Source organism: Oncorhynchus nerka, linkage group LG25, assembly GCF_034236695.1.
Source record: "Oncorhynchus nerka isolate Pitt River linkage group LG25, Oner_Uvic_2.0, whole genome shotgun sequence".
Taxonomy (NCBI): domain Eukaryota; kingdom Metazoa; phylum Chordata; class Actinopteri; order Salmoniformes; family Salmonidae; genus Oncorhynchus; species Oncorhynchus nerka.
The window spans coordinates 3,161,348-3,186,136 of NC_088420.1; positions in this window are offsets into that span (position 1 = coordinate 3,161,348).

Sequence of the window (24,789 nt, forward strand, 5' to 3'; positions counted from 1 at the left end):
AGCCTATAGCTCCTCACACCACAACAAACATGTCAGAATTTTATCTAAATAGATCAAGCCACGCTTCAAATAGGCCTACAGTCTATGAAATATGTCCATAGTGAATGCCATACAACATCATTTCCTAGGCTTTCCTAGGCTCTATTTTATTTTCCAAAATGTAATACTGTTAGGCATTGTGTACTGTATGGTATTACAAATGGATGAAGATTAGGTCTTAGGATAGATACCAGGCATGTTAATGAAAAGAATAAATATGTTTTTTTCTTTGGCTACCCCCCCCCCCCCCCCTTCTCCGACTTGTGTTCCCACTCTGATGTGTTTGTGCTTAAAATACCACTCATTTTATTTTCACCATGTTTGACATTGAGAGATAGACAGTAATCTATCAAACAATTTGATGAGTGGGGTGGGCTGTAAGGATCTACAGGATTGTCGCGGAGAGATTTTGGACCTCTCTCCCACAAAGTACTGAATAGGCCTAGCATCATCAAGCATTGAAGCATCATTCATTCGTTCGGGCTAATCGTTACTGACATGCCGTGAGACTAAGGCCACTAATTCCTCTTTCAGTAATTCTTTGAAGACTGTTCATTCTGTAAAAAAAAAGAAAAAAAAAAGGCTTGAAGTGTAAAAACCAAATCTAGTTATAATCCTGAAGAACCACCCAAAAAGCCGTGTTGACAAGCAGCCGTATAAAAGGCTGTCTGTCCTGCGGAGTATCTTATTTAGCTACTCCCACACACGGCGTTTTCCTGTTAGAATATAAAGCCTTTAGTGTTAACTACAGCAGAATGCCTTGGAGCCGTTAAGACCAGGAACTACCCATTGGATTGATGTCATTGCCTCACACATTCATCTCTTCACCGTTTTTGTTACCTGTTAATAATATATCAGTATTTAGTGTTTAACTACAGTACAGTATAGCAGAATGGGAGGGACATGTAACCTGGAAATGAGCTGCTATTGGCAGAGAGGTTTGGAACTCGTTGTTATCGGTCTATTAACTCATACCACCACACCGGTAATGTTACCAGGCAACCCAAAACTCCACCCATGCAAAACATGCTTATTAAAAAAGTCCTGTGGAGATTGTATTTTCAACCAGTAACCATTACATTTCACACTGTTCAATGTTTTGATACAAAACACAGGGGGGGGGGGATCGTTTTGACTGCACTGTGCCTTTGTAAAAAATATTTTAAGGACAATATAGGAAAGACAATTCGTGTGAAAATGTTTACCCCTTACATACATAACCTTTATTTGGGTTGGTTTGCCACCCACAGATTTTTGAAAATGGGGTAGGTACCGGTCAAGCCAATTACAATCCACTGCCAAAATAGTGTTCACCCCCTGCCCCACAATGGGCTAAACAAGTCTTACAAATCTTCCTGGGAATAAAAGTGTATAACTCACATGGTTCTAGGCAGTGGTGGAAAAATTGTGGAAAAATTGTGGAAAAATGGTGGAAAAATAACCCAATTGTCGTCCTTGAGCAAAAGTAAAGATACCGTAATAATACAAATGACTCACTCAGTAAAATACTACTTGAGTAAAAGTCTAAAAGTATTTGAAGCATTTGTCCGCCAGATCAGAGGCAGTAGGGATGACCAGGGATGTTCTCTGTTTAGTGAGTCCTCCAGATCAGAGGCAGTAGGGATGACCAGGGATGTTCTCTGTTTAGTGAGTCCTCCAGATCAGAGGCAGTAGGGATGACCAGGGATGTTCTCTGTTTAGTGAGTCCTCCAGATCAGAGGCAGTAGGAATGACCAGGGATGTTCTCTGTTTAGTCAGTCCTCCAGATCAGAGGCAGTAAGGATGACCAGGGATGTTCTCTGTTTAGTGAGTCCTCCAGATCAGAGGCAGTAGGAATGACCAGGGATGTTCTCTGTTTAGTGAGTCCTCCAGATCAGAGGCAGTAGGGATGACCAGGGATGTTCTCTGTTTAGTGAGGCCTCCAGATCAGAGGCAGTAGGGATGACCAGGGATGTTCTCTGTTTAGTGAGTCCTCCAGATCAGAGGCAGTAGGAATGACCAGGGATGTTCTCTGTTTAGTGAGTCCACCAGATCAGAGGCAGTAGGGATGACCAGGGATGTTCTCTGTTTAGTGAGTCCTCCAGATCAGAGGCAGTAAGGATGACCAGGGATGTTCTCTGTTTAGTGAGTCCTCCAGATCAGAGGCAGTAGGAATGACCAGGGATGTTCTCTGTTTAGTGAGTCCACCAGATCAGAGGCAGTAGGGATGACCAGGGATGTTCTCTGTTTAGTGAGTCCTCCAGATCAGAGGCAGTAGGGATGACCAGGGATATTCTCTGTTTAGTGAGGCCTCCAGATCAGAGGCAGTAGGGATGACCAGGGATGTTCTCTGTTTAGTGAGTCCACCAGATCAGAGGCAGTAGGGATGACCAGGGATGTTCTCTGTTTAGTGAGTCCTCCAGATCAGAGGTAGTAGGGATGACCAGGGATGTTCTCTGTTTAGTGAGTCCTCCAGATCAGAGGCAGTAGGGATGACCAGGGATGTTCTCTGTTTAGTGAGTCCTCCAGATCAGAGGCAGTAGGGATGACCAGGGATGTTCTCTGTTTAGTGAGTCCACCAGATCAGAGGCAGTAGGGATGACCAGGGATGTTCTCTGTTTAGTGAGTCCTCCAGATCAGAGGTAGTAGGGATGACCAGGGATGTTCTCTGTTTAGTGAGTCCTCCAGATCAGAGGCAGTAGGGATGACCAGGGATGTTCTCTGTTTAGTGAGTCCTCCAGATCAGAGGTAGTAGGGATGACCAGGGATGTTCTCTGTTTAGTGAGTCCTCCAGATCAGAGGCAGTAGGGATGACCAGGGATGTTCTCTGTTTAGTGAGTCCTCCAGATCAGAGGCAGTAGGGATGACCAGGGATGTTCTCTGTTTAGTGAGTCCTCCAGATCAGAGGTAGTAGGGATGACCAGGGATGTTCTCTGTTTAGTGAGTCCTCCAGATCAGAGGCAGTAGGGATGACCAGGGATGTTCTCTGTTTAGTGAGTCCTCCAGATCAGAGGCAGTAGGGATGACCAGGGATGTTCTCTGTTTAGTGAGTCCTCCAGATCAGAGGCAGTAGGGATGACCAGGGATGTTCTCTGTTTAGTGAGTCCTCCAGATCAGAGGTAGTAGGGATGACCAGGGATGTTCTCTGTTTAGTGAGTCCTCCAGATCAGAGGCAGTAGGGATGACCAGGGATGTTCTCTGTTTAGTCAGTCCTCCAGATCAGAGGCAGTAGGGATGACCAGGGATGTTCTCTGTTTAGTGAGTCCTCCAGATCAGAGGCAGTAGGGATGACCAGGGATGTTCTCTTTAAATGTGTGAATTGGACCATTTTCCTGTCCTGCTAAGCATTCAGAATGTAATGAGTACTTTTGGGTGTCAGGTAAAATGTATGGAGTAAAAAGTACATTATTTTCTTTAGGAATGTAGTGAAGTAAAAGTTGTCAAAAATATAAATAGTAAAGTATAGATACCCATAAAATGACTTAAGTAGTACTTTAAATTATATTTACTTATTAACTGCTTTGAGTTTGAGTTTATTATATTTTTACAGGGACAGTGCACATTAATTAAAAGCTGAATTTATAATTAAGAACCTTTCATCGTCCTTTGGTTATCCTCGTGGTTGTCTTACTGTGGGATTTTACAACTCTGCTTGTGACGTAAACATAAACTTAAATACATTTCAACTTAGTATTTGACATTGTATTGGTTTCTTCAATTCTTCAAACCCTGCTCCACCTGAGCAGGGTTTGTATAACAGCGTTGTATGAGTCCCCCCCCACTGTGTCTTTAGTAGTGTTATAGAGTGTTGTATGAGTCCCCCCCCCCCCACTGTGTCTTTAGTAGTGTTATAGAGTGTTGTATGAGTCCCCCCCCACTGTGTCTGTAGTAGTGTTATAGAGTGTTGTATGAGACCCCCCACTGTGTCTTTAGTAGTGTTATAGAGTGTTGTATGAGTCCCCCCACTGTGTCTTTAGTAGTGTTATAGAGTGTTGTATGAGTCCCCCCCTGTGTCTTTACTGTGTCTTTAGTAGTGTTATAGAGTGTTGTATGAGTCCCCCCACTGTGTCTTTAGTAGTGAGTGTTGTATGAGTCCCCCTGTGTCTGTACTGTTATAGAGTGTTGTATGAGTCCCCCCACTGTGTCTGTAGTAGTGTTATAGAGTGTTGTATGAGTCCCCCCACTGTGTCTGTAGTAGTGTTATAGAGTGTTGTATGAGTCCCCCTGTAGTAGTGTTATAGAGTGTTGTATGAGTCCCCCCACTGTGTCTTTAGTAGTGTTATAGAGTGTTGTATGAGTCCCCCCCCACTGTGTCTTTAGTAGTGTTATAGAGTGTTGTATGAGTCCCCCCACTGTGTCTTTAGTAGTGTTATCCCCCCACTGTGTCTGTAGTGTTGTTATAGAGTCCCCCCCACTGTGTCTGTAGTAGTGTTATAGAGTGTTGTATGAGTCCCCCCACTGTGTCTGTAGTAGTGTTATAGAGTGTTGTATGAGTCCCCCCCCCTGTGTCTGTAGTAGTGTTATAGAGTGTTGTATGAGTCCCCCCCCCCACTGTGTCTTTAGTAGTGTTATAGAGTGTTGTATGAGTCCCCCACTGTGTCTGTAGTAGTGTTATAGAGTGTTGTATGAGTCCCCCCCACTGTGTCTTTAGTAGTGTTATAGAGTGTTGTATGAGTCCCCCCACTGTGTCTGTAGTAGTGTTATAGAGTGTTGTATGAGTCCCCCCCCACTGTGTCTTTAGTAGTGTTATAGAGTGTTGTATGAGTCCCCCCACTGTGTCTGTAGTAGTGTTATAGAGTGTTGTATGAGTCCCCCCCCACTGTGTCTGTTAGTAGTGTTATAGAGTGTTGTATGAGTCCCCCCCCACTGTGTCTTTAGTAGTGTTATAGTAGTGTTGTCTTTAGTAGTGAGTCCCCCCCCACTGTGTCTGTAGTAGTGTTATAGAGTGTTGTATGAGTCCCCCCCCACTGTGTCTGTAGTAGTGTTATAGAGTGTTGTATGAGTCCCCCCCACTGTGTCTTGTAGTAGTGTTATAGAGTGTTGTATGAGTCCCCCCCACTGTGTCTTTAGTAGTGTTATAGAGTGTTGTATGAGTCCCCCCCCACTGTGTCTGTAGTAGTGTTATAGAGTGTTGTATGAGTCCCCCCCACTGTGTCTGTAGTAGTGTTATAGAGTGTTGTATGAGTCCCCCCACTGTGTCTTTAGTAGTGTTATAGAGTGTTGTGTTATGAGTCCCCCCTTTAGTAGTGTTATAGAGTGTTGTATGAGTCCCCCCCACTGTGTCTTTAGTAGTGTTATAGAGTGTTGTATGAGTCCCCCCCACTGTGTCTGTAGTAGTGTTATAGAGTGTTGTATGAGTCCCCCCCCCCCACTGTGTCTGTAGTAGTGTTATAGAGTGTTGTATGAGTCCCCCCACTGTGTCTGTAGTAGTGTTATAGAGTGTTGTATGAGTCCCCCCCCACACTGTGTCTTTAGTAGTGTTATAGAGTGTTGTATGAGTCCCCCCTTTAGTAGTGTTATAGAGTGTTGTATGAGTCCCCCCTGTGTCTTTAGTAGTGTTATAGAGTGTTGTATGAGTCCCCCCCACTGTGTCTTTAGTAGTGTTATAGAGTGTTGTATGAGTCCCCCCACTGTGTCTTTAGTAGTGTTATAGAGTGTCTGTAGTAGTGTTAGTTCTTTAGTATAGAGTGTTGTATGAGTCCCCCCCACTGTGTCTTTAGTAGTGTTATAGAGTGTTGTATGAGTCCCCCCCACTGTGTCTTTAGTAGTGTTATAGAGTGTTGTATGAGTCCCCCCCCACTGTGTCTTTAGTAGTGTTATAGAGTGTTGTATGAGTCCCCCCCCCACTGTGTCTTTAGTAGTGTTATAGAGTGTTGTATGAGTCCCCCCCACTGTGTCTGTAGTAGTGTTATAGAGTGTTGTATGAGTCCCCCCCACTGTGTCTTTAGTAGTGTTATAGAGTGTTGTATGAGTCCCCCCCCCACTGTGTCTTTAGTAGTGTTATAGAGTGTTGTATGAGTCCCCCCACTGTGTCTTTAGTAGTGTTATAGAGTGTTGTATGAGTCCCCCCCACTGTGTCTTTAGTAGTGTTATAGAGTGTTGTATGAGTCCCCCCCCTTTACTGTGTCTTTAGTAGTGTTATAGAGTGTTGTATGAGTCCCCCCACTGTGTCTTTAGTAGTGTTATAGAGTGTTGTATGAGTCCCCCCCCACTGTGTCTGTAGTAGTGTTATAGAGTGTTGTATGAGTCCCCCCACTGTGTCTTTAGTAGTGTTATAGAGTGTTGTATGAGTCCCCCCACTGTGTCTTTAGTAGTGTTATAGAGTGTTGTATGAGTCCCCCCTGTAGTAGTGTTATAGAGTGTTGTATGAGTCCCCCCACTGTGTCTTTAGTAGTGTTATAGAGTGTTGTATGAGTCCCCCCACTGTGTCTTTAGTAGTGTTATAGAGTGTTGTATGAGTCCCCCCCACTGTGTCTTTAGTAGTGTTATAGAGTGTTGTATGAGTCCCCCCCCCACTGTGTCTTTAGTGTTAGTGTTATAGTGTTATAGTGTTGTATGAGTCCCCCCCCACTGTGTCTGTAGTAGTGTTATAGAGTGTTGTATGAGTCCCCCCCTGTGTCTGTAGTAGTGTTATAGAGTGTTGTATGAGTCCCCCCCACTGTGTCTGTAGTGTTATAGAGTGTTGTATGTGTCTTATAGTGTTGAGTGTTGTGTTGTATGAGTCCCCCCCACTGTGTCTTTAGTAGTGTTATAGAGTGTTGTATGAGTCCCCCCACTGTGTCTGTAGTAGTGTTATAGAGTGTTGTATGAGTCCCCCCACTGTGTCTTTAGTAGTGTTATAGAGTGTTGTATGAGTCCCCCCTGTGTCTGTACTGTGTCTGTAGTAGTGTTATAGAGTGTTGTATGAGTCCCCCCCCCACTGTGTCTGTAGTAGTGTTATAGAGTGTTGTATGAGTCCCCCCACTGTGTCTGTAGTAGTGTTATAGAGTGTTGTATGAGTCCCCCCCCTGTGTCTGTGTCTGTTAGTAGTGTTATAGAGTGTTGTATGAGTCCCCCCTGTGTCTGTACTGTGTCTTTAGTAGTGTTATAGAGTGTTGTATGAGTCCCCCCACTGTGTCTTTAGTACTGTGTCTTTAGTAGTGTTATAGAGTGTTGTATGAGTCCCCCCCCCACTGTGTCTTTAGTAGTGTTATAGAGTGTTGTATGAGTCCCCCCCCACTGTGTCTTTAGTAGTGTTATAGAGTGTTGTAGTGTTATAGTCCCCCCCCCCACTGTGTCTTTAGTAGTGTTATAGAGTGTTATGAGTCCCCCCCCACTGTGTCTGTAGTAGTGTTATAGAGTGTTGTATGAGTCCCCCCCACTGTGTCTGTAGTAGTGTTATAGAGTGTTGTATGAGTCCCCCCCCACTGTGTCTTTAGTAGTGTTATAGAGTGTTGTATGAGTCCCCCCACTGTGTCTTTAGTAGTGTTATAGAGTGTTGTATGAGTCCCCCCCTGTGTCTTTAGTAGTGTTATAGAGTGTTGTATGAGTCCCCCCCACTGTGTCTTTGTTATAGAGTGTTGTAGTGTTATAGTGTTAGTGTTGTATGAGTCCCCCCCCCACTGTGTCTTTAGTAGTGTTATAGAGTGTTGTATGAGTCCCCCCCACTGTGTCTGTAGTAGTGTTATAGAGTGTTGTATGAGTCCCCCCCCACTGTGTCTTTAGTAGTGTTATAGAGTGTTGTATGAGTCCCCCCACTGTGTCTGTAGTAGTGTTATAGAGTGTTGTATGAGTCCCCCCACTGTGTCTTTAGTAGTGTTATAGAGTGTTGTATGAGTCCCCCCCCACTGTCTGTAGTAGTGTTATAGAGTGTTGTATGAGTCCCCCCACTGTGTCTGTAGTAGTGTTATAGAGTGTTGTATGAGTCCCCCCCCCACTGTGTCTGTAGTAGTGTTATAGAGTGTTGTATGAGTCCCCCCACTGTGTCTGTAGTAGTGTTATAGAGTGTTGTATGAGTCCCCCTGTGTCTTTAGTAGTGTTATACTGTGTCTGTAGTAGTGTTATAGAGTGTTGTATGAGTCCCCCCCACTGTGTCTTTAGTAGTGTTATAGAGTGTTGTATGAGTCCCCCCCCACTGTGTCTTTAGTAGTGTTATAGAGTGTTGTATGAGTCCCCCCACTGTGTCTTTAGTAGTGTTATAGAGTGTTGTATGAGTCCCCCCACTGTGTCTTTAGTAGTGTTATAGAGTGTTGTATGAGTCCCCCCACTGTGTCTTTAGTAGTGTTATAGAGTGTTGTATGAGTCCCCCCCCCCCCACTGTGTCTTTAGTAGTGTTATATGTTGTATGAGAGTGTGTTATAGAGTGTTGTATGAGTCCCCCCCCACTGTGTCTGTAGTAGTGTTATAGAGTGTTGTATGAGTCCCCCCCCCCACTGTGTCTTTAGTAGTGTTATAGAGTGTTGAGTCCCCCCCCACTGTGTCTGTAGTCCCCCCACTGTGTCTTTAGTAGTGTTATAGAGTGTTGTATGAGTCCCCCCACTGTGTCTTTAGTAGTGTTATAGTGTTATAGTGTTATAGTGTTGTATGAGTCCCCCCCCCACTGTGTCTGTAGTAGTGTTATAGAGTGTTGTATGAGTCCCCCCCCCACTGTGTCTGTAGTAGTGTTATAGAGTGTTGTATGAGTCCCCCCCCCACTGTGTCTGTAGTAGTGTTATAGAGTGTTGTATGAGTCCCCCCCCACTGTGTCTGTAGTAGTGTTATAGAGTGTTGTATGAGTCCCCCCCCCCACTGTGTCTTTAGTAGTGTTATAGAGTGTTGTATGAGTCCCCCCACTGTGTCTGTAGTAGTGTTATAGAGTGTTGTATGAGTCCCCCCCCACTGTGTCTGTAGTAGTGTTATAGAGTGTTGTATGAGTCCCCCCCACTGTGTCTTTAGTAGTGTTATAGAGTGTTGTATGAGTCCCCCCCCACTGTGTCTTTAGTAGTGTTATAGAGTGTTGTATGAGTCCCCCCTGTAGTAGTGTTATAGAGTGTTGTATGAGTCCCCCCACTGTGTCTTTAGTAGTGTTATAGAGTGTTGTATGAGTCCCCCCCCACTGTGTCTTTAGTAGTGTTATAGAGTGTTGTAGTAGAGTCCCCCCCCCCACTGTGTCTTTAGTAGTGTTATAGAGTGTTGTATGAGTTCCCCCCACTGTGTCTGTAGTAGTGTTATAGAGTGTTGTAAGAGTCCCCCCCCCACTGTGTCTTTAGTAGTGTTATAGAGTGTTGTATGAGCCCCCCCCCTGTGTCTGTAGTACTGTGTCTGTGTCTTTAGTAGTGTTATAGAGTGTTGTATGAGTCCCCCCCACTCCCCCCACTGTGTCTTTAGTAGTGTTATAGAGTGTTGTATGAGTCCCCCCCCACTCCCCCCCCCACTGTGTCTGTAGTAGTGTTATAGAGTGTTGTATGAGTCCCCCCACTGTGTCTTTAGTAGTGTTATAGAGTGTTGTATGAGTCCCCCCCCCCCCACTGTGTCTGTAGTAGTGTTATAGAGTGTTGTATGAGTCCCCCCCCACTGTGTCTTTAGTAGTGTTACAGAGTGTTGTATGAGTCCCCCCACTGTGTCTGTAGGAGTGTTATAGAGTGTTGTATGAGTCCCCCCCTGTACTGTGTCTTTAGTAGTGTTATAGAGTGTTGTATGAGTCCCCCCCACTGTGTCTTTAGTAGTGTTATAGAGTGTTGTATGAGTCCCCCCACTGTGTCTTTAGTAGTGTTATAGAGTGTTGATTGAGTCCCCCCCCCACTGTGTCTGTAGTAGTGTTATAGAGTGTTGTATGAGTCCCCCCCACTGTGTCTCTAGTAGTGTTATAGAGTGTTGTATGAGTCCCCCCCCACTGTGTCTTTAGTAGTGTTATAGAGTGTTGTATGAGTCCCCCCCCCCCCACTGTGTCTGTAGTAGTGTTATAGAGTGTTGTATGAGTCCCCCCCACTGTGTCTTTAGTAGTGTTATAGAGTGTTGTATGAGTCCCCCCCACTGTGTCTTTAGTAGTGTTATAGAGTGTTGTATGAGTCCCCCCCACTGTGTCTTTAGTAGTGTTATAGAGTGTTGTATGAGTCCCCCCCACTGTGTCTTTAGTAGTGTTATAGAGTGTTGTATGAGTCCCCCCCCACTGTGTCTTTAGTAGTGTTATAGAGTGTTGTATGAGTCCCCCCCCTTTACTGTGCCTGTAGTAGTGTTATAGAGTGTTGTATGAGTCCCCCCACTGTGTCTTTAGTAGTGTTATAGAGTGTTGTATGAGTCCCCCCACTGTGTCTGTAGTAGTGTTATAGAGTGTTGTATGAGTCCCCCCCCACTGTGTCTTTAGTAGTGTTAGTGTTGTATGAGTGTCTTTAGTTGTTGTATGATAGAGTGTTGTATGAGTCCCCCCCCCCCACTGTGTCTTTAGTAGTGTTATAGAGTGTTGTATGAGTCCCCCCCCACTGTGTCTGTAGTAGTGTTGTAGAGTGTTGTATGAGTCCCCCCCCACTGTGTCTTTAGTAGTGTTATAGAGTGTTGTATGAGTCCCCCCCCACTGTGTCTGTAGTAGTGTTATAGAGTGTTGTATGAGTCCCCCCCCCACTGTGTCTTTAGTAGTGTTATAGAGTGTTGTATGAGCCCCCCCCCACTGTGTCTTTAGTAGTGTTATAGATTGTTGTATGAGTCCCCCCCCCCACACTTTGTCTGTAGTAGTGTGAGGCAGCTCTATGTCCAAGTCCACCTCCTGAACAGGATGCTAGTCTCTGACAGGGCCTTACCTCCGATCCATCTCCTCATGCTAAATGTCAAGCAAGACATCCCCTCTTTAGAGTATTTAGAGTAACTCCCAGTCTTCCAGCCACATAGCCACTGAGTTGGTTCCATGTGTGTTTGTTTTATGTGTCAAAAATCTCTCCAAAATATACAAATGATCCATTTCTATATGTTATACGAAAGCATTTTTTTTATGGCCAAAAGGACATTCTTTGATATAGACTAACTATTTTTTAGGTTATTGTTCATTCGTGTTTGAGTTTAGGTCCAAAACTAGTTGGTTCCTGATCTCACGAGAACTGTTCCTGATCTCACGAGAACGTTCCTGATCTCACGTGAACGTTCCTGATCTCACGAGAACTGTTCCTGATCTCACGAGAACTGTTCCTGATCTCACGAGAACTGTTCCTGATCTCACGAGAACTGTTCCTGATCTCACGAGAACGTTCCTGATCTCACGTGAACGTTCCTGATCTCACGAGAACTGTTCCTGATCTCACGAGAACTGTTCCTGATCTCACGAGAACTGTTCCTGATCTCACGAGAATGTTCCTGATCTCACGAGAACTGTTCCTGATCTCACGTGAACGTTCCTAGATCTCATGAGAACGTTCCTGATCTCACGAGAACGTTCCCTGCAGCGGTAAAGGATTCAGGCAATGACATGAATGTGTCTTACTTTGTATTTCCTGCTTTATGTAAACCCCTATACATTCACCAGTCTATGATATAAACCGTTGAAACTTAAACAAACCCCATCCCCATCTCCATGATGCATCACATGACCACATCCGGAGGAGAGAAGCTAGCGGGGATCACGATAATATCTAGGCCAAGCAATCAACACACTGCTGCCTGCACTCACAACTGGAAACTTCCCCTGATGCCAAGTTTTTTTCCCCTGATGCCAAGTGTGTGTGTGTGTGTGTGTGTGTGTGTGTGTGTGTGTGTGTGTGTGTGTGTGTGTCTTTCTAACCTTATAGGCTTGAACAAGCTGAATGCATTTGAACAATCATCGCTGATATACACACTGGACGATGTACCTGCCTGCCATCTGCGATAATATCAGTATTTACTGTAAGTCTTTTCAGGAACTGTCTACGTCACTAGCACATGTGGGCAAACTATAAATCATTTTGTTAAGCAGAGATACAGTAGGAAGTATATCTAGATAGTACATATTTACATTCTACAGCGCATTCGGATAGTATTCAGACCCCTTGACTTTCCCCCCCATTCTGTTACGTTACAGCCTTATTCTAAAAATGGATTCAATAGTTTTCTTTCCCTCTCATCAAACTGCACACAATACCCCATAATGACATCACAATACCCCATAATGACATCACAATACCCCATAATGACATCACAATACCCCATAATTACATCACAATACCCCATAATGACATCACAATACCCCATAATGACATCACAATACCCCATAATGACAAAGCAAAAACAGTTTTTCAGACATTTTTGATAACAGAAATATCAAATTTACATGGTAATTCAGACCTTTAACTCCGTACTTTATTGAAGGACCTTTTGGCAGCGATTACAGCCTTGAGTCATCTTGGGTATGACGCTACATGCTCGGCACATCTGTATTTGTGGAGTTTCTCCCATTCTTCTCTGCAGATCCTTTCAAGCTCTGTCAGGTTGGATGGGGAGCGTCGCTGCACAGCTATTTTCAGGTCTTTCCAGAGATGTTCGATCGGGTTCAAGTCCAGGCTACGGCTCGGCCAGTAAAAGACATTTGAGACCTGTCCTGCATTGTCTTGGCTGTGTGCTTAGGGTTGTTGTCCTGTTGGAAGGTGAACCTTTGCCCCAATCTGAGGTCCAGGGAGCTCTGGAGCAGGTTTTCATCAAGGATCTCTCTGTACTTTGCTCTGTTCATCTTTGCCTCGATCCTGACTAGTCTCCCAGTACCTGCCGCTGAAAAACATCCCCACAGCATAATGCTGCCACCACCATGCTTCACCGTAGGGATGGTGCCACCACTTAACCCACTGTTCCTAGGCCGTCATTGTAAATAAGAATTTGTTCTTAACTGACTTGCCTGGTTAAATAAAGGTAAAAAAAAAATAGAGGAGTCTCAGGTGTTTGGTAGTCTTAAGCTCTACTGTTGACTTGTCAGGTCAATGGATGTATGGTGGTGGCAGCAATACAGATATGCCGAGCCCTGTTTTAAGTGACAGGCTAACTCCTGATTGGTCTTTTGTAGGACTGAAAAAATGTCAGAAGTTGTAATGTTGCCACCCGGCACCAAACACATGAAGTTCACTACATTGACCTGACAAGTCGATGGGGGAGTGTCCCTCTTAACATATGTTCTATGTAAAGAGAACCAACCACTTTACATCGGCTGAGAGGGAGATGGTAGTTCTTGCTTCAACCACTAGGGGTCAGTATAGTCTCAGTGTTAATGTGTGTCCATCACAGCCTGACGGACCACGGGAAGCAGAGACATGTTAAATATGTTATTTTGCTGCTATTTGGACCTGCAAGTAACTAATAACTACCAGTAACTAATATCAGACTATAGTTACTGTAACTAATATCAGACTATAGTTACTGTAACTAATATCAGACTATAGTTACTGTAACTAATATCAGACTATAGTTACTGTAACTAATATCAGACTATAGTTACTGTAACTAATATCAGACTATAGTTACTGTAAGTAATATCAGACTATAGTTACTGTAAGTAATATCAGACTATAGTTACTGTAACTAATATCAGACTATAGTTACTGTAAGTAATATCAGACTATAGTTACTGTAAGTAATATCAGACTATAGTTACTGTAAGTAATATCAGACTATAGTTACTGTAAGTAATATCAGACTATAGTTACTGTAACTAATATCAGACTATAGTTACTGTAACTAATATCAGAATATAGTTACTGTAACTAATATCAGACTATAGTTACTGTACCTAACATCAATCTATTTACTGTACTGTAAAGCCCTCTGGGGCATTTAGTTTAGTGTAGTCCTCTGGGGCAGTTAGGTTAGTTTAGTCCTCTGGGGCAGTTAGTTTAGTCCTCTGGGGCAGTTCGTTTAGTTTAGTCCTTTGGGGCAGTTAGGTTAGTTTAGTCCTCTGGGACAGTTAGTTTAGTTTAGCCCTCTGGGGCAGTTAGTTTAGTTTAGCCCTCTGGGGCAGTTAGTTTAGTTTAGCCCTCTGGGGCAGTTAGTTTAGTTTAATCCTCTAGGGCAGTTAGTTTAATCCTCTGGGACAGTTAGTGTAGTTCATCCCTCTGGGTCAGTTAGTTTAGTTTAGTGATCTGGGGCAGTTAGTTTAGTTTAATCCTCTAGGGCAGTTAGTTTAATCCTCTGGGACAGTTAGTGTAGTTCATCCCTCTGGGTCAGTTAGTTTAGTTTAGTGATCTGGGGCAGTTAGTTTAATCCTCTGGGGCAGTTAGTTTAGTCCTCTGGGGCAGTTAGTTTAGGCCTCTGTGGCAGTTAGTTTAGTCCTCTGGGGCAGTTAGGTTAGTTTAGTGATCTGGGGCAGTTAGTTTAGTTTAATCCTCTGGGGCAGTTAGTTTAGTCCTCTGGGGCAGTTAGTTTAGTCCTCTGGGGCAGTTAGTTTAGTCCTCTGGGACAGTTAGTTTAGTTCATCCCTCTGGGGCAGTTAGTTTATTTTAGTCCTCTGGGGCAGTTAGTTTAGTTTATTCATCTGGGGCAGTTAGTTTAGTCCTCTGGGGCAGTTAGTTTAGTCCTCTGGGGCAGTTAGGTTAGTTTAGTGATCTGGGGCAGTTAGTTTAGTTTAATCCTCTGGGGCAGTTAGTTTAGTCCTCTGGGGCAGTTAGTTTAGTCCTCTGGGGCAGTTAGTTTAGTTTATTCATCTGGGGCAGTTAGTTTAGTCCTCTGGGGCAGTTAGTTTAGTCCTCTGGGGCAGTTAGGTTAGTTTAGTGATCTGGGGCAGTTAGTTTAGTTTAATCCTCTGGGGCAGTTAGTTTAGTCCTCTGGGGCAGTTAGTTTAGTCCTCTGGGGCAGTTAGTTTAATACTCTGGGAGAGTTAGTTTAGTTCATCCCTCTGGGGCAGTTAGTTTAGTTTAGTCCTCTGGGGCAGTTAGTTTAGTTTAATCCTCTGGGGCAGTTAGTTTAGTCCTCTGGGGCAGTTAATTTAGTCCTCTGTAGCAGTTAGTTTAGTCCTCTGGGGAGATGAGAGCACTGACCCTCTTTCTGTCTCAGATATGATGCTTCCGGCACCGACAGAGATGGCCGCCTCGCTTCGCGTTCCTAGGAAACTATGCAGTTTTTTGTTTTTTTTACGTGTTATTTCTTACATTAGTACCCCAGGTCATCTTAGGTTTCATTACATACAGTCGAGAAGAACTACTGAATATAAGATCAGCGTCAACTCACCATCAGTACGACCAAGAATATGTTTTTCGCGACGCGGATCCTGTGTTCTGCCTCTCAAACAGGACAACGGAATGGATCCCATGCAGCGACCCAAAAAAACGACTCCGAAAAAGAGGGAAACGAGGCGGTCTTCTGGTCAGACTCCGGAGACGGGCACACCGTGCACCACTCCCTAGCATTCTTCTTGCCAATGTCCAGTCTCTTGACAACAAGGTTGATGAAATCCGAGCAAGGGTAGCATTCCAGAGGGACATCAGAGACTGTAACGTTCTTTGCTTCATGGAAACATGGCTCACTGGAGAGATGCTATCCGAGGCGGTGCAGCCAACGGGTTTCTCCACGCATCGCGCCGACAAAAACAAACATCTTTCTGGTAAGAAGAGGGGCGGGGGCGTATGCCTCATGGCTAACGAGACATGGTGTGATGAAAGAAACATACAAGAACTCAAATCCTTCTGTTCACCTGATTTAGAATTCCTCACAATCAAATGTAGACCGCATTATCTACCAAGAGAATTCTCTTCGATTTTAATCACAGCCGTATATATCCCCCCCAAGCAGACATATCGATGGCTCTGAACGAACTTTATTTGACTCTTTGCAAACTGGAATCCACATATCTTGAGGCTGCATTCATTGTAGCTGGGGATTTTAACAAGGCTAATCTGAAAACAAGACTCCCTAAATTTTAACAGCATATCGATTGCGCAACCAGGGGTGGAAAAACCTTGGATCATTGTTACTCTAACTTCCACGACGCATATAAGGCCCTGCCCCGCCCCCCTTTCGGAAAAGCTGACCACGACTCCATTTTGTTGATCCCTGCCTACAGACAGAAACTAAAACAAGAGGCTCCCACGCTGAGGTCTGTCCAACGCTGGTCCGACCAAGCTAACTCCACACTCCAAGACTGCTTCCATCACGTGGACTGGGATATGTTTCGTATTGCGTCAGATAACAATATTGACGAATACGCTGATTCGATGTGCGAGTTCATTAGAACGTGCGTTGAAGATGTCGTTCCCATAGCAACGATTAAAACATTCCCTAACCAGAAACCGTGGATTGATGGCAGCATTCGCGTGAAACTGAAAGCGCGAACCACTGCTTTTAATCAGGGCAAGGTGTCTGGTAACATGACCGAATACAAACAGTGCAGCTATTCCCTCCGCAAGGCTATCAAACAAGCTAAGCGTCAGTACAGAGACAAAGTAGAATCTCAATTCAACGGCTCAGACACAAGAGGCATGTGGCAGGGTCTACAGTCAATCACGGACTACAAGAAGAAATCCAGCCCAGTCACGGACCAGGATGTCTTGCTCCCAGGCAGACTAAATAACTTTTTTGCCCGCTTTGAGGACAATACAGTGCCACTGACACGGCCTGCAACGAAAACATGCGGTCTCTCCTTCACTGCAGCCGAGGTGAGTAAGACATTTAAACGTGTTAACCCTCGCACGGCTGCAGGCCCAGACGGCATCCCCAGCCGCGCCCTCAGAGCATGCGCAGACCAGCTGGCCGGTGTGTTTACGGACATATTCAATCAATCCCTATACCAGTCTGCTGTTCCCACATGCTTCAAGAGGGCCACCATTGTTCCTGTTCCCAAGAAAGCTAAGGTAACTGAGCTAAACGACTACCGCCCCGTAGCACTCACTTCCGTCATCATGAAGTGCTTTGAGAGACTAGTCAAGGTCCATATCACCTCCCCCTACCTGACACCCTAGACCCACTCCAATTTGCTTACCGCCCAAATAGGTCCACAGACGATGCAATCTCAACCACACTGCACACTGCCCTAACCCATCTGGACAAGAGGAATACCTATGTGAGAATGCTGTTCATCGACTACAGCTCGGCATTCAACACCATAGTACCCTCCAAGCTCGTCATCAAGCTCGAGACCCTGGGTCTCGACCCCGCCCTGTGCAACTGGGTACTGGACTTCCTGACGGGCCGCCCCCAGGTGGTGAGGGTAGGCAACAACATCTCCTCCCCGCCTATCCTCAACACTGGGGCCCCACAAGGGTGCGTTCTGAGCCCTCTCCTGTACTCCCTGTTCACCCACGACTGCGTGGCCACGCACGCCTCCAACTCAATCATCAAGTTTGCGGACGACACAACAGTGGTAGGCTTGATTACCAACAACGACGAGACGGCCTACAGGGAGGAGGTGAGGGCCCTCGGAGTGTGGTGTCAGGAAAATAACCTCACACTCAACGTCAACAAAACTAAGGAAATGATTGTGGACTTCAGGAAACAGCAGAGGGAACACCCCCCTATCCACATCGATGGAACAGTAGTGGAGAGGGTAGCAAGTTTTAAGTTCCTCGGCATACACATCACAGACAAACTGAATTGGTCCACTCACACAGACAGCATCGTGAAGAAGGCGCAGCAGCGCCTCTTCAACCTCAGGAGGCTGAAGAAATTTGGCTTGTCACCAAAAGCACTCACAAACTTCTACAGATGCACAATCGAGAGCATCCTGGCGGGCTGTATCACCGCCTGGTACGGCAACTACTCCGCCCTCAACCGTAAGGCTCTCCAGAGGGTAGTGAGGTCTGCACAACGCATCACCGGGGCAAACTACCTGCCCTCCAGGACACCTACACCCCGATGTTACAGGAAGGCCATAAAGATCATCAAGGACATCAACCACCCGAGCCACTGCCTGTTCACCCCGCTATCATCCAGAAGGCGAGGTCAGTACAGGTGCATCAAAGCTGGGACCGAGAGACTGAAAAACAGCTTCTATCTCAAGGCCATCAGACTGTTAAACAGCCACCACTAACATTGAGTGGCTGCTGCCAACACACTGACACTGACACTGACTCAACTCCAGCCACTTTAATAATGGGAATTGATGGGAAATGATGTAAATATATCACTAGCCACTTTAAACAATGCTACCTTATATAATGTTACTTACCCTACATTATTCATCTCATATGCATACGTATATACTGTACTCTATATCATCGACTGCATCCTTATGTAATACATGTATCACTAGCCACTTTAACTAGGCCACTTTGTTTACATACTCATCTCATATGTATATACTGTACTCGATACCATCTACTGTATCTTGCCTATGCTGCTCTCTACCATCACTCATTCATATATCCTTATGTACATATTCTTTATCCCCTTACACTGTGTATAAGACAGTAGTTTTGGAATTGTTAGTTAGATTACTTGTTGGTTATTACTGCATTGTCGGAACTAGAAGCACAAGCATTTCGCTACACTCGCATTAACATCTGCTAACCATGTGTATGTGACAAATAAAATTTGATTTGATTTGATTTGAGATGGTTAGACACACCTGTCCCCGGTGTTGAGCTGTCTCCTGTCCCCGGTGTTGAGCTGTCTCCAGTCCCCGGTGTTGAGCTGTCTCCTGTCCCCGGTGTTGAGCTGTCTCCAGTCCCCGGTGTTGAGCTGTCTCCTGTCCCCGGTGTTGAGCTGTCTCCAGTCCCCGATGTTGAGCTGTCTCCAGTCCCCGATGTTGAGCTGTCTCCAGTCCCCGGTGTTGAGCTGTCTCCTGTCCCCGGTGTTGAGCTGTCTCCAGTCCCCGGTGTTGAGCTGTCTCCTGTCCCCGGTGTTGAGCTGTCTCCTGTCCCCGGTGTTGAGCTGTCTCCAGTCCCTGGTGTTGAGCTGTCTCCAGTCCCCGGTGTTGAGCTGTCTCCTGTCCCCGGTGTTGAGCTGTCTCCAGTCCCCGGTGTTGAGCTGTCTCCAGTCCCCGGTGTTGAGCTGTCTCCTGTCCCCGGTGTTGAGCTGTCTCCTGTCCCCGGTGTTGAGCTGTCTCCAGTCCCCGGTGTTGAGCTGTCTCCTGTCCCCGGTGTTGAGCTGTCTCCTGTCCCCGGTGTTGAGCTGTCTCCAGGGTGTGAGTGTATGTGTGGAGCAGGGGCGTCTACATTCTGCTATAAATACAAATAACAGGTTTGATGGATCGGGTCAATTGATCTTTTTCAGAGGTTGCGTTAATGCAGGATTCTGTGGCGTTTTTTTGCTCTTCAACCGATCGCTGCTCGCACCTGCCCGCCCGTCCATTATCACTACTCTGGACGGGTCTGATTTAGAATATGTGGACAATTACAAATACCTAGGTGTCTGGCTAGACTGTAAACTCTCCTTCCAGACTCACATTAAGCATCTCCAATCCAAAATTAAATATAGAATCGGCTTCCTATTTCGCAAACAAAGCATCCTTCACTCACGCCACCAAACATAACCTCGTAAAACTGACTATCCTACTGATCCTTGATTTCGACGATGTAATTTACAAAATAGCCTCAAACACTCTACTCAGCAAATTGGATGCAGTCTATCACAGTGCCATCCGTTTTGTCACCAAAGCCCCATATACTTCCCACCACTGCGACCTGTATGCTCTCGTTGGTTGGCCCTCGCTTCATACCCGTCGCCAAACCCACTGGCTCCAGGTCATCTACAAGTCTCTGCTAGTTAAAGCCCTGCCTTATCTCAGCTCACTGGTTAGCATAGCAGCACCCACCCGCAGCAGGTATATCTCACTGGTCACCCCCAAAGCCAATTCCTCGTTTGGCCGCCTTTCCTTCCAGTTCTCTGCTGCCAATGACTGGAACTAACTGCAAAAATCACTGAAGCTGGAGACTCATATCTCCCTCACTAACTTTAAGCACCAGCTGTCAGATCAGCTCACAGATCACTGCACCTGTACATAGCCCATCTGTAAACAGCCCATCCAGCTACTTCATCCCCATATTGTATTTATTTATTTATCTTGCTCCTTTGCACCCCAGTATCTCTACTTGCACAGTCATCTTCTGCACATCTACCATTCCAGTGTTTAATTGGTATATTGTAATTACTTCACCATCATGGCCTATTTATTGCCTTACCTCCCTTATCTTACCTCATTTGCACTCACTGTAAACAGACTTTTTCTTTCTTTTATTCTACTGTATTATTGACTGTATTTTTGTTTATTCCATGTGTAACTCTGTGTTGTTGTATGTGTCGAACTGCTTTTCTTGGCCAGGTCACAGTTGTAAATGAGAACTTGTTCTCAACTGGCCTAAATGTTACGCTTAACGCCAGGTATTACAAACATACCTGCTACTAAACCACATCTCTGATCATAAGCCATTAAGAATTATAAATGCTTTTCATTTGTTATGTGGCTTCAGCTAGTAAAGCACAGCAGCCTGACTCCATGGTGATTCACAGTAAGGTAATGCACAGCACTCTGACTCCATGATGATTCACAGAAAGGTAATGTGTTGTTCTCGTGTGTTACCTTGTTTTGGTCTGCAGCCAATTCCTCAGAACAACGCAGGACCAACCTCTAGAGTTAACGTTCCTAACCACACTCTCTGATCAGGTGATATTTCTCTGGCTAATGTTAGCATGTATTTCTCGCTGTAAGACAACAACGTAATACGTCTAGAATTATCTAAGGTTATCTGGAGTTATATAGAATGATCTAGTGTTATCTGGAGTTATCTAGAAGTATCTAGAGTTTATTTAGAGTTATCTAGAATTATCTAGAGTTATCTGGAGTTATCTAGAATTATCTAGAGTTTATCTAGAGTTATCTAGAGTTGTCTAGAGTTGTCTAGAGTTATCTAGTTATCTAGAGTTATCTAGTTATCTAGAGTTTATCTACAGTTATCTAGAGTTTATCTAGAGTTTATCTAGAGTTTATCTAGAGTTATCTAGTTATCTAGAGTTTATCTAGAGTTATCTAGTTATCTAGAGTTTATCTAGAGTTATCTAGTTATCTAGAGTTTATCTAGAGTTTATCTAGAGTTATCTAGTTATCTAGAGTTTATCTAGAGTTATCTAGTTATCTAGAGTTTATCTAGAGTTTATCTAGAGTTATCTAGTTATCTAGAGTTTATCTAGAGTTTATCTAGAGTTATCTAGTTATCTAGAGTTTATCTAGAGTTATCTAGTTATCTAGAGTTTATCTAGAGTTATCTAGTTATCTAGAGTTATCTAGAGTTATCTAGAGTTATCTAGAGTTTATCTAGTTATCTAGAGTTTATCTAGAGTTTATCTAGAGTTTATCTAGAGTTATCTAGTTATCTAGAGTTTATCTAGAGTTTATCTAGAGTTTATCTAGAGTTATCTAGTTATCTAGTTATCTAGAGTTTATCTAGAGTTATCTAGTTATCTAGAGTTTATCTAGAGTTTATCGAGAGTTATCTAGTTATCTAGAGTTTATCTAGAGTTTATCTAGAGGTATCTAGTTATCTAGAGTTTATCTAGAGTTATCTAGAGTTTATCGAGAGTTATCTAGTTATCTAGTTATCTAGAGTTTATCTAGAGTTTATCGAGAGTTATCTAGTTATCTAGTTATCTAGTTATCTAGAGTTTATCGAGAGTTATCTAGTTATCTAGTTATCTAGAGTTTATCTAGAGTTTATCTAGAGTTATCTAGTTATCTAGAGTTTATCTAGAGTTATCTAGTTATCTAGAGTTTATCTATAGTTATCTAGAGTTTATCTAGAGTTTATCTAGAGTTTATCTAGAGTTATCTAGTTATCTAGAGTTTATCTAGAGTTATCTAGTTATCTAGAGTTTATCGAGAGTTATCTAGTTATCTAGTTATCTAGAGTTTATCTAGAGTTATCTAGTTATCTAGAGTTTATCTAGAGTTATCTAGTTATCTAGAGTTTATCGAGAGTTATCTAGTTATCTAGTTATCTAGAGTTTATCGAGAGTTATCTAGTTATCTAGTTATCTAGAGTTTATCTAGAGTTATCTAGTTATCTAGAGTTATCCAAGGACATGACTGCTGCTGCTGAAGAATTTCCCAGACATGTTTAGTCATCCAATGCCTGTAGGAGTACAGTACAGTTAATTTCCTGCTCAACAGCCAATCCCCTTCTGCTCCAGCTATGCTTCGCAGCACAGCTCTGTGGTTTGATAACTTTTTCATTACATTTCATTACATTTCATTATAGTACAACGGTCTGATTTGTCTAATCTTAGCAATTTCTTCTTAGCTAGCTACATAGCCGTCGTTGTATCAAAGATAATTGCGTAATTATCGTATTTCGTCGTCCTCCTATCTGCCTAGCAGCTAGCCAGCTAGCATACGTTCACCGGCTACCGTAGCACTGTAGTAACTATCACACTCAACTGAACGACTTGATTAGTGTAGTATTAGCTAGCTACATAGTTGTCTTTGCTGTCTTCGTATCTAAGATAATTGTGTAGTTTAGAGTGTGTAGTCTTAGAGTGATTATCTTAAATTACCGAGGTTAGCTAGCCAGCTATTTTGTCGTCCTTAACGTAGGAGACACTCCTAGCTAGCCAACAGCCAGCCAACGTCTACTGAATAGAACTTTCGCATTCCGGTCGCATTCCGCTTCGCTCCACAGGTAGTATCACATTTTCATTTCATTTCATTACAGTCCCAACGGTGTGATTTGTTTGATCGTAGCTAGCTACATAGCTAGCTACATAGCCGTCTTTGTTTCAAAGATAATTGTGTAGTCTAGAGCGATTTTCTAGGTTAGCTAGCCAGCTATTGTCGTTCTCCTAACGCAACGTAACGTAACCAACACTGCTAGCTAGCCAGCTAGCCCCCGAATAGCAGCATTGTAGAAACTTCACACTCAACGGAACGACTTGATTAGGGTAGTGTCAACAACGCAGCTAGCCTACCTCAGCAGTACTGTATCATTTTAATCATTTTAGTCAATTAGATTCTTGCTACGTCAACTATGTGTCTGTCTATCCCTGTTCTCTCCTCTCTGCACAGACCATACAAACGCTCCACACCGCATGGCCGCGGCCACCCTAATCTGGTGGTCCCAGCGCGCACGACCCACGTGGAGTTCCAGGTCTCCGGTAGCCTCTGGAACTGCCGATCTGCGGCCAACAAGGCAGAGTTCATCTCAGCCTATGCCTCCCTCCAGTCCCTCGACTTCTTGGCACTGACGGAAACATGGATCACCACAGACAACACCGCTACTCCTACTGCTCTCTCTTCGTCCGCCCACGTGCTCTCGCACACCCCGAGAGCTTCTGGTCAGCGGGGTGGTGGCACCGGGATCCTCATCTCTCCCAAGTGGTCATTCTCTCTTTCTCCCCTTACCCATCTGTCTATCGCCTCCTTTGAATTCCATGCTGTCACAGTTACCAGCCCTTTCAAGCTTAACATCCTTATCATTTATCGCCCTCCAGGTTCCCTCGGAGAGTTCATCAATGAGCTTGATGCCTTGATAAGCTCCTTTCCTGAGGACGGCTCACCTCTCACAGTTCTGGGCGACTTTAACCTCCCCACGTCTACCTTTGACTCATTCCTCTCTGCCTCCTTCTTTCCACTCCTCTCCTCTTCTGACCTCACCCTCTCACCTTCCCCCCCTACTCACAAGGCAGGCAATACGCTCGACCTCATCTTTACTAGATGCTGTTCTTCCACTAACCTCATTGCAACTCCCCTCCAAGTCTCCGACCACTACCTTGTATCCTTTTCCCTCTCGCTCTCATCCAACACTTCCCACACTGCCCCTACTCGGATGGTATCGCGCCGTCCCAACCTTCGCTCTCTCTCCCCCGCTACTCTCTCCTCTTCCATCCTATCATCTCTTCCCTCTGCTCAAACCTTCTCCAACCTATCTCCTGATTCTGCTTCCTCAATCCTCCTCTCCTCCCTTTCTGCATCCTTTGACTCTCTATGTCCCCTATCCTCCAGGCCGGCTCGGTCCTCCCCTCCCGCTCCGTGGCTCGACGACTCATTGCGAGCTCACAGAACAGGGCTCCGGGCAGCCGAGCGGAAATGGAGGAAAACTCGCCTCCCTGCGGACCTGGCATCCTTTCACTCCCTCCTCTCTACATTTTCCTCCTCTGTCTCTGCTGCTAAAGCCACTTTCTACCACTCTAAATTCCAAGCATCTGCCTCTAACCCTAGGAAGCTCTTTGCCACCTTCTCCTCCCTCTTGAATCCTCCTCCCCCTCCTCCTCCTCTCTGCAGATGACTTCGTCAACCATTTTGAAAAGAAGGTCGACGACATCCGATCCTCGTTTGCTAAGTCAAACGACACCGCTGGTTCTGCTCACACTGCCCTACCCTGTGCTCTGACCTCTTTCTCCCCTCTCTCTCCAGATGACATCTCGCGTCTTGTGACGGCCGGCCGCCCAACAACCTGCCCGCTTGACCCTATCCCCTCCTCTCTTCTCCAGACCATCTCCGGTGACCTTCTCCATTACCTCACCTCGCTCATCAACTCATCCCTGACCGCTGGCTACGTCCCTCCCGTCTTCAAGAGAGCGAGAGTTGCACCCCTTCTGAAAAAACCTACACTCGATCCCTCCGATGTCAACAACTACAGACCAGTATCCCTTCTTTCTTTTCTCTCCAAAACTCTTGAACGTGCCGTCCTTGGCCAGCTCTCCCGCTATCTCTCTCAGAATGACCTTCTTGATCCAAATCAGTCAGGTTTCAAGACTAGTCATTCAACTGAGACTGCTCTTCTCTGTATCACGGAGGCACTCCGCACTGCTAAAGCTAACTCTCTCTCCTCTGCTCTCATCCTTCTAGACCTATCGGCTGCCTTCGATACTGTGAACCATCAGATCCTCCTCTCCACCCTCTCCGAGTTGGGCATCTCCGGCGCGGCCCATGCTTGGATTGCGTCCTACCTGACA